The sequence below is a fragment of the Clarias gariepinus genome, chromosome 25 (genome assembly GCF_024256425.1).
Source record: "Clarias gariepinus isolate MV-2021 ecotype Netherlands chromosome 25, CGAR_prim_01v2, whole genome shotgun sequence".
Lineage (NCBI taxonomy): Eukaryota > Metazoa > Chordata > Actinopteri > Siluriformes > Clariidae > Clarias > Clarias gariepinus.
This window is the reverse complement of record NC_071124.1, coordinates 20,804,447-20,815,436: the sequence shown is the minus strand read 5'-3', so window position 1 is coordinate 20,815,436 and position 10,990 is coordinate 20,804,447. Positions and strand designations below refer to the sequence as shown.

General features: G+C 38.6%; 1 long non-coding RNA gene across 1 annotated transcript; it reads right to left on the bottom strand.

The window, feature by feature from the left end:
• Positions 1–1,480: 1,480 nt before the first annotated feature.
• LOC128512941 (uncharacterized) lies at positions 1,481–4,775 on the bottom strand. The gene is made up of 4 exons (XR_008356341.1): positions 4,725–4,775; positions 4,476–4,580; positions 4,311–4,382; positions 1,481–2,037 (listed from the first exon to the last, which is right to left on the bottom strand). It is a non-coding gene; the product is annotated as an uncharacterized LOC128512941 (long non-coding RNA).
• Between the last annotated feature and the right edge of the window lie 6,215 nt (positions 4,776–10,990).

Sequence of the window (10,990 nt, the reverse complement as noted above, 5' to 3'; positions counted from 1 at the left end):
CCTCTGTCCTCAAGATCACTTTCATGAGATGGTCAATAACGCGGTTTGCGAGTGTTTCGCAAGATGAGCAAAGATTTTTAATAAATTTTGACTTGGAAAACGAACAAGTCTTGGTGTATGAGTACCGAGTATCATATAGTACACATGCGCTTCTTGTTTTAATGCCGAGCGTCACATGATCACAACTGAGCCAATGTTTTTTTTCTCTCTTGTGCTGTGGAATTGTGGGTAATCGTCTCCCCTGCTTGGTCTTAGTGCTCGTCTCTTACTGGTATAATCGCATCTGTGCACGTGTGTACTGTTTACTATAACACTGTGACCCACATGCATGCATAAAACATATTTTATTTTGTTTGTTAGCATGTGTGTACAGCGCGCATGTACTGTTTCACATAACATGCGTGTGTGTGTTCGTGTGCAAAGCAAAAAAAAAGTCTCATTAGAGATATATACAGTATATCTACAGTGGAACCTTGGATTGGAAGCATAATTCCTTCTGGAAGTGGGCTCTTATTTCAATGCACTCGTAAACCAAATTTTCTCATAAGAAATAATGGAAACCTACATTCCACAGCCCAAAAACATAAATACATAAAAATAATTAATACAAAATATAAAGTAAAAATAAAACAAATTAACCTGCACTTAACCTTTAAAAAAGGTAAAAATAAATCCCGACAGATAAGTGTTTATGTTTATGTGTGCAGGCGCTGTGTGTATGTGTGTTTGTGTGTTTGTGCTAAAGTAAGAAAAGGGGAAAAATCACAATCCGAGGTTCCACTGAAATATATATATATATATATATACACATGTATATATATATATATATATATATATATATATATATATATATATAAATGTATATATATATATATATAAATATATATATATATATATATATATATATATATATATATATATATATAAATATAAATGTTTAATTGGAATTGGATGTTTTAATTGGATGTATTTTTCCTATAGGGCTAGGAAATGTAATTGGTAATGCTCATAAATAAATGGGGACTTGTTTAACATATGTAAAACATTAAAGTCATGATTGCATGACGTTTCTTTTCTCTCAAGAGTGGTACTACCGCAGTTTTGTGTAGTAGTACCATTGTTGGCAAGGCAGTGGTTGTATAATCTCTTCAGTGTTCTTCTTCTAAATGAGGTTAAGAACTCTTTGCTTTGTAATAAACTCTTAAAACCCTATTTGGGAATCACACAAAATCCACACTATGTAAATAAAATTTAAAATACAGTAAAATGCTGGTTTATACCAATAATTGATCATCTATTAGCAGTGTAAAATAATATTTATGTGCTGTATTTGTTAACTGCAGGAATCTGTCAAATCGGTCATAAGTGAGGAAATCTTTATTTAAAATGTGTAACAGAAACACAACCAGAACTGTCAACAACAGCATATGAATAGGTGTAATCTTAATTAATGAAAAATTTAATCTTAAATATTCTGATAAAAAAGTAAATATAAAAAGCAAAACGATGTGTCCACAAATTGAGTATTTAGCTATAAAGTTAAAATAAAAGTCTCTGATAGACACAGCCACTGTCACAATAATAAGTGATGCATTCTTATTTTAAATTAAACAGTAATGATTGACAAATAAAACAATTGCATTAAATCTTCATCAGGCGTGTGCATGTTTTACATTTTCAATTCTTGTTTTTGTATATGCAGTAGTGATAAATGTATATATATATCAAAACATGTATGTGTTATATGCTGGAATTGCTTAATTTGTTAGCAAACACCAATTGTTTTTGTTTCATACATTTATATTTATCCATTTGTGTAGGTCTCTCAATGTGTTGTGTTATACACACATGAGGAATTTAAGTGCTAGTGGTGTAGAAGGAATTGTATAGAGAAAGCTTTAGCAGTTGTCATGTGGCAGTAAGAAAACTGGTGTTTTCTGAATGACCGAGAGTTATGTAAAGTATTTTTCAATTACACACCCCTTTATGGCGAACAACAGTGCTGTATGTGGTCTCATCAGTGTCTTTTGGAGACACCTGAAAGTGAAAGGTAAAAATAAGGTGATTAGCTTTAATGTAACAAGTGACATTATTATTTCAGGTTAAAGCCCACGTACTGTACCTTAAACCTTCTTTACACTAAATTGTACTTCTTTCAGTGTCAGGCAAATACACTATGTTTTTGAGAATTTTAAAAAGTAGATCAGATTAGGTTTTGTCTTAAAATTACTCAAATGTGTTACTGTAATTTACTTATACCACTTTAACGCTGTTATTTCAATATGTAGCTACTAATCGCAGTAAAAATATTTAACTTTAGCTTTTAAACTAATATTTATTGGTGCAGATGTTTTTTGCTTTGAGTAAGTAGCTTATTAATAGCTTATTTTAAAATAGATTATTACCGTAATTTCCGGACTATAACCCGCACCTGGCTATAAGCCGCACCTAGTACATATTTTAAAGGAAAAACCATTTTGTACATACATAAACCGCACCTGACTATAAGCCACTTGTGCCCACATTGAAACATGGGATATTTACAAAGAAAGACGGTACACAAAAAGAGTTTTCAATGTTTTAATAATATAACTTAGCTTTTCTTTTTTCGACTTTTTACATTGCTTCAGTTCTTCCCGCTGCCGTTTCCAGCGTCTCACCATCGACTCATCTATGCGAAATTTACGTGCTGCAGCTCTGTTTCCTTCTTTATCGGCCAGCTCAATTACTTTTAACTTGAAAGCTGCGTCATATGCTTTTCTTTTTGCATTTTCCATGATAAGGGTAGGCTTATGCTAATTTTATTCATGTACAAAGCGCGCGAAGTTACCGTACGTTAAATTTCTTCTTCTATGGTGTTTATTAGCGGTTGTGACTTGCGTCTTCCTGGACAACACATGTCTCACTCTTACCTTTTCTGCTCGAGCGCCCCTGGCGGCCGTTGGAAAAAATGCATACATTAGCCGCATCTCTGCATAAGCCGCAGGGTTGAAATTGTGTAACAAAAGTCGCGGCTTATAGTCCGGAAAGTACGGTAAATATATTAAAATTCATCAAGTAACTGTTCATAAAATCGTTTTTACTCAACATGTTAAACAACAGGTTAAACTTCAGGCAGGTATTCAAGTATTGCAAAAGTTTTATTAAAGTCTGTCCAGTGATTGATTAAAGATGCATCCTGTTTTTATCTTCTGCATAACCATAGCTGCCAACTTTCCAAAAAAGCTTAAAGTAAGATTTTGAAAACACGGTCATTGGTTCTGTATGTACACATACACAATACTTCCATTGTACACGCCCAGCCATTCGTCTAACACTAACCAGGCATCTTGCCGATGCTGTCTCAGGTTCTCTATATTTTAGTGTTGCAGTGTTAAACTAAAACAACAAATGCATGTTAGTATATTAGCATAGCACAGAACTCTGGGCCCTATACATACGTGGTCTTATAGGGCTTTTTTCCTTCTTCATTCATATCTCACTTATTTTATTCAGAATTACAAGAGCCCTCGCATTATTGACTCCCCTTGAGGGCAGTCGAATTATTTATACACAGGACAGATAAAATTACAATATTTGCATTGAGTTTAATCATACAAAAAACATTGTATCACTATTTATAGTCATAATACCACTCAGGGACTAATAAACCTGATTAGGTGAAATTACAACAAAACAGACAAAATATTATATGAAGTTTAGCAGTCATGCAGGAGTTGTGGAACAAAGTTCATTTATGGGGGCAGCGAGGAAACTTGCACAAACAGATGAAAAAGTGTTCTTATAAATATAAAAGTGCTACATGATTAAACTATTCAAATATTTTTTGCCACTGTTAATAACCACATGTGTTTCCTTCTTTGGATAATTCTGTCACTGCCCTCGCTGGCTCTTTAATGCTCTAGCTCTTGTTTAACTTAGGGAATAATGAGTTATTCACCCTCAAAATAAAAGCTGTTTATAGCTGACTCGTCAGTAGGAGTTCAGCGATTTTGCTCACGTCTTCCACAGACAATTGTTTTTTAATATGAAAGCATCAGAGATTGGAAGTGTAGCGTGAAAGCATGTGAAGTGAGTGATTGGGTGTGTTTCATGCTCAATGTGTGAGAGTTGGCAGTTTTGCGCATAGCTGCTCAGTTTAAAAATCTCACTAGACAGACATACATACAGTATATACAGACAGACATGCAGACTGAATCTGGTTTTAGGTCCTACAATGAATGAGTCGATACCATTGAAAGTGTGAGATCTGACCAGTGTACCGACAAAACCTTATTTTATTTATATAGATTTTAAAGAAATTAACTTACAGTTTTCTTCTTGGAAGTAAAATTTACAGAGCTGTAGGTCACGTCCTGCTCAATAACTTTGGATGCTGAAGACTGTGGATGTAAGAAAATGCTTTGCTAAATCAACAATAGCAACAATAATAATAATAATAATAATAATATTGTAAAAATAGATTGCAGACTTACCTTTGGCTTAGAAACAGAGCTGTATATAACCGAGTCTTCAGCTGTTACACTGGGGTTTTCAGTCAAATTGCTGTATACAACAGGATCCCCAGCTGTAAAAGTAGGCTGTTCAAACACATACGCACACATGCGCACACACACACACACACACACAAACACACACACACGCTATACGGTACTAACAGTATTGAAATAAAAAATAACATGATAATGGATTGCATTAAATCACACATTAAATGCAGTACATACCGTGTGAACCACAGTGTCGTTGCTCCCCTCTCTGGTCCTGATTTGATTCTCTGTTAGAAGAGAGAATTGTATAAGTTATAAAGAGAGAATAAAGTAAACTTACTCCTAGTCCACTGAACTCTGCTACAGTATATTAAATTAAGAAAACATATAATAATAATAATAATAATAATAATAATCTCTGCCACCAGACAAATGCAGAAATGAAACATACTAGGGAAACTTACTACTTTTTTTTAATCTTAACATGATGCTGATGATGATAATGATGATGACCAGTATAACCAGTAGAAAAAGAAGGACCACCAGGTACCAGCCTATATCACTATAGACAAAAATTTGTTAGCACAGACTGGCTGAATTATTTGCTCTACAAAATACACGTGTATTGATATTTTCCAAGTCACTCGAGCACTATTCGGTAAAATCTCAGAAGTGTGAATATCATGTCCAATAATTTGATGTATCCCAGTGTCACGGCATCAGGCTTCAGGTTCATTGTGTCTTATCTACTGTAATGTACATGATAACACAGAATCGAAGCGGACGAATAACAAGCACTGCCTGGCCTGTCGCTGTTCATGCACTTTTCATGAGGTGCCCAGCAATGCCTAATTACAGTACACAAGATACTCTGAGGATGTTACCCCACATCTACATTGAAAACACAACAATAAACAGAGCTCCGCCGTCTACGCGCGAATGGACAGGGCTCTGGAAAATAAAAAAATTTATATCCCCTTGGGGTCCTCGCCCTTAGCGAGGATTTATTTTAGTGGAGACGGAGAGTTTGTGCTTTGTGCACTTTAACTTAAACTTAGCGTGCACACTGAACTGCTGCGTGCCGCTCTCTCACTCTCGCAGCCGTCTTAGGGAGGCCGAGGCTGAGGCCTTGCCTGTTGTTACGCCCTGGTCTAGGTCGGGCCGTAACAGGAGTGAAAAGAAAAAAAAGGGAGTGAGACCAAAAGTGCTTTGCTTAGTGTTAATTTTACAACAAGGTAAAATAAGCAAATTCCCAAAATGTGGCTGTAAGCTTCAGAAGCTGACAAGGCCAAAACAATAAACAAAATTCCCTCTACCTAGTACGAAAGTGAAACAACTAACCTTCACCAAAAACAAAGAAACAGAAATACAAAGTTCTTCCCTTACTCACTAACTAACCACAAACCAAAAAAAAATAAGGGGCAAACAAAATGGCATCGACTCCTTACTAAGCCACTCAATAAAGAATTAAGTAGAAATATATACAAAAGTATTTACAAACTAAACAAACAAAACAAAGGGCAAATAAAAAGCGTAGTCAAAACAAGCAAAAGGGTCATTCACAGAATAGGCGAACAAAACCAAGCAACCATCAAAAGGGGAAAGTCTAAGAGTTGTCAGAACGTAGCAAAGGGGTCATACACAGAATAACATTCAGGATAAACTATTGGATAAACAGTAAGCAAAAACAAGGTCTGAAGCATGGTGGTCTGAAGGCCTTAAGTAGGCCTCTGGGTTGCCTGGAGGACCAATCATCTGGGAGGAGGCGGGACCAACAAAGAACAGGCAGAGCAGCAACCAGTAGATTTACAGGCACACTGAAGAGGGTGGGACCTGAAACAACAAGGGATGACACACCCTATCCCACGACCAGCAGAGACATAGAGACAAAGCAAGCATAACCAGACACACAAAACAAATAAACCCAATATCGTAACAAATAAATCCAATATCGTAACACCCCCTCCCTTAAGAGTGAATATCCTGTTCACAATTATAACTATGGCAACGAGACAATGAGTCAGCTACTACATTTTCAGAGCCTTTTTATCAAAACGATTCTTTATACGAGTTTGTGTGGAGGCAAGAGAACGTTTTGCTACGTCACATGCTGCATGTAGGTGTTCACGAAAGGAACTCACGTAATCTAAAACATTCATAGTTGGACCTTTCACAGGACTCGGAGACAGTAGCTCTTCCTGCAGTACTTTTAGGGGACCATGAACAGAGTGACCGAAAACTAATTCTGCAGGACTGAATCCAAGAGACTCCTGCACAGCATCACGAATAGCAAACAGAACTAATGGTACCCCATCATCCCGATCCCTTTCATGGTTCAAACAGTATGTTCGGAGCATAGACTTTAACGTTTGGTGGAAACGTTCTAATGCACCTTGGGACTCCGGGTGATAGGCACTAGAAACCTGGTGTTGTATGTTCAGCTGGTTCATAACCTTTTTGAACAAAGCAGACATAAAATTTGAACCTTGGTCCGACTGAACATATTTGGGCAAACCAAAGGTGGTACAGAATTTAATAAGTGCTCGAATGATGGCACGTGATTTGATGCTACGCAGGGGTATGGCTTCAGGATATCTAGTGGCAGCACACATCAGGGTTAGCAGATACACGTTACCAGACTTAGTTCGAGGAAGGGGACAGACACAATCTAACAAAAGGCTCTCAAAAGGCTCTCCCAGAACAGGGATTGGTTGAAGTGGAGCAGGGGGAATAACCTGGTTAGGTTTCCCTGCCATTTGACAAACATGACAGGATCGACAGTAATTAGCAACATCAGACTTAATGGCAGGCCAAAAGAAGTGTTTTAAAACACGGAGGTAGGTCTTCCTTACACCAAGGTGACCAGCAAGATCATGGTCGTGGGCAATAAGCAAAACTTGTGTTCTATATGGTTTTGGAACCACAACCTGGAAAACAGCCCTTGACTCATGCTTAATATCAGATGGTGACCATTTTCGCATTAAAACATCATCATCAAAGAAGTATGCCATTGAGTGTTGAGGTAACTCAGCACTATCTACAGCTGCAGCAATACAACGAGAGAGAGATGCATCAGATTTCTGAGCGGCAATGAACTGCTCTCGCCCAACACCCAAAGTAGCGACATCATCTTGTATGAAGAAGGTCTTATCCTTCGGTGAAACAAGTGGATTGGAAGACAAATTCTCATCTTCAAACACCGGATTATCATTACACATAAAGGAATCTGAAATGTCATCGGCATCCTTCATTTTACGAGCCTGAGAGCGTGTCACCACACAGGTACTAAAAACTCACGTGACAGCGCATCACTTTCTTTCAGCTCAGGAGCATCCGTGACAACAGGCAAGTGAAAAACCTTTCCACCAGCTAAATCATTACCCAAAATACGAGAAACTCCTTTAATTGGCAACTGAGGATGAACTGCGACCTTAAAGGTCCTACACATTATATTTTTTATTAAATGTTAATATGATCTTTAGGGTCCTAATGAAAAGTTTGTATTATTTGTTAATTAAAAATTCAAAAGGATTGTGTAAAAAAAACACTACTTTTACCGGGTAAAAACTAGCTCTGTTCTTAGCAACCTGTTTCAGTACATGCTAATTTAAATGCTCATGACCTCTGCTGAGCCCGCCCCCCCAGTTCTGTGGGGCGTGACACATGGGGTATAGCGACGGAAGTGTAGTCCAGTGCAGGCAATGCTTTGTGGGTAATGCAGTCCAAACTGGAAAACTATGGAATATAGAGCCTGAGCCTGTTTTCTTCAGTCGTTTTTGGTTTGATTTAAGTACGGAACCTACGCGGAAGTTTGTAATATCGCCTGACAATGCAGAAATTAAAAGAATGGACATGCATCGACTCGATTTGTCTTTCTCATCACTGAATGGGCATGAATTAACGGGCTGTTGCGCTGCCGCGAGCAATAACAACAAAAGCGGAGAAACTTACTGAGAGAGATACGGACGCGATGTGTTTACCGATGTGTTTACATGACTTCTTAATCTTCGACAGACATCGTTATAAACCATCTAACGTTACAAAGGTAAGCATAATATAGTTTTCCGACTACGTACACAGTCTGCAACTAGACAATCACCTTAATGCATTGTTTATTATAAACGGGCGATTAGGGATTATATAGAGACGGATGTACATAGAGAAGAAGCCATAACCATGTTCTATGAGAGTGTAAGTTAACTTACACTCCGCATTCATCGTGATTATTAGAAAAGGCGATCTGCAAAGAGTCATAGTAAAATAAATCACACTCACCGAGCCTGGTGAAGATGAAGCAGGAACATGAAGCGTTAGTACAGATCCGATTTTTAGGAGCAGCTTCCTAGTAAAACCTGCTTTATATTGACCCGCGTTTATAAAGCAGTCTGGTGAAAAATGAGTAGTGCAAACATGAACGCATTTAGGTAAATCGGTGGGGACGTTAGCTTCAAAAACTAAATTCAGCCACTGCGTCCTCAGTGGCTCAGATACCTAACCCTAGGTAGGTACCCTAGGTCACTAACCCTAGGTAGTGAATGACAACTGCTGTGTTCGCTATTACACCCAACAACTGTACACAACACTCGCTTAGGCGTCATTTTGCTCCAGCGGCGAAAAACAATGGCCGACAGCGTCTTCTCACTCGGGGCGGGTCTTTGCTAAAACACCAGTGTCAATCAACTTGTGTAGGAACGCCCTCTTGTGGTGTGGCGTCACAAGGCAAGGCTTTTGCGATTGGCCTGATTTCAGAAGGGGGATGTTACTGTAATAAACGAAAAGAAAACCACTGGGCGGCTCTTTATCATCGTAGAGTGGTTGTGTACGCACTCTCCTAACACACGGTTTAGTCCAAACAGCTTAAAATAGTGCATGTAGTGCTGTATGACCCCTTTAACAAAACCAGACACAATATTACAGTTAAGATAAATCATATGTAACGGAGCTTTTACCACACCAAGTTCAATTCCCTGAACTAAAACATCGGCACCACAACTAGACTGGTCAGACAAAGGCAAGACACCTTCCAAAATAAATGACTGAGCAGCGCCAGTTTCTCTCAGAATACGAAGTGGCGTAGGCTCAGAATCTGTGGCCGAGAGTGAAACCATTCCATCCAAGATAAAAGGTTTAAACGCAGCATCCACCGACGAAAGCAAAATTGAACTTTCAACTGGCTGCGGTGGTACATGAACTAAAGCCAAACTCTTAGAGTTCTGTGCTTTACGGTTCTTACGAGATAACGCGGGACAGGTAGCGATAAAATGTCCAGATTCATGACAATAAAAGCATTCACAGGAATCACTACCATTCTTAGATGCGCTAGCGGAAACTTTAGGGCTACGATTAGTAATATCGCGCCGCGGAGGCGAAAACACAGTTTTGTGAGTGAGCACAAACTCATCAGCCAAAACGACAGCATCAGCAAACGACAAGACTTTTTGTTCATTTAAATAAACAACTATTTTATCCGAAATACAGTCTTTAAACTCTTCTAACAGTATCAGTTCTTTTAACTGGTCAAAGGTGGTTTACCTTTTACCAAACTTTACTGGCTGCACACCACTTGTCAAACAATGCGCATTTTTCACGGGCGAATTCTACAAATGTTTGGCTGGCGGATTTGGCATGTTTTCTAAACTTCTGTCGATAAGCCTCGGGGACGAGTTCATATGCCCGTAACACAGCTGACTTAACAGTTTCATAATCAACACTTTGTTCAAGTGTTAAGGCAGAACACACTTCCTGAGCTTTACCCACAAACTTGCACTGTAAAAGCAAGAACCAAATACTCCTAGGCCACTGCAGAGTGGCAGCGATGCGCTCAAACACAGGGAAATAAGTATCCACCTTACTTTCTCTGAACATAGGCACCAAAGCAATGCTTTGTGTTTACAATGCTCTGGGTTGCCTGGAGGACCAATCATCTGGGAGGAGGCGGGACCAACAAAGAACAGGCAGAGCAGCAACCAGTAGATTTACAGGCACACTGAAGAGGGTGGGACCTGAAACAACAAGGGATGACACACCCTATCCCACCACCAGCAGAGACATAGAGACAAAGCAAGCATAACCAGACACACAAAACAAATAAACCCAATATCGTAACAAATAAATTCAATATCGTAACAAATAAATCCAATATCGTAACACCTGTGCCTTTTTTTGCGAGCTTTGTCTTTGTCTTTAACTTTGTCTTTGACCTTTTATATAACACGCTGCCAGGTGCAGCTTGTTCAGGCTAATTGCGGTGTTGCCTGGCAATCACGTGTTTAAAAATGGCCGCGCATTTGCCTTTTTAGAACTCCTTGTGGTAGCAGCCTGTGGAGCTGCCCGTTCCAAGCAGTGCAAAGCATTTTTGTGCGGCTCTGCCCCTCGTGAGACCCGCGTTGTTACAATGTGTTGCTTTGGTTTGAGCAGCCATTATTATGCAATTTATTGCAAAAATAATAATTATTTGCCATGATTATGCCTCTGATATGCAATTTAAGAACGATTTATGGCTA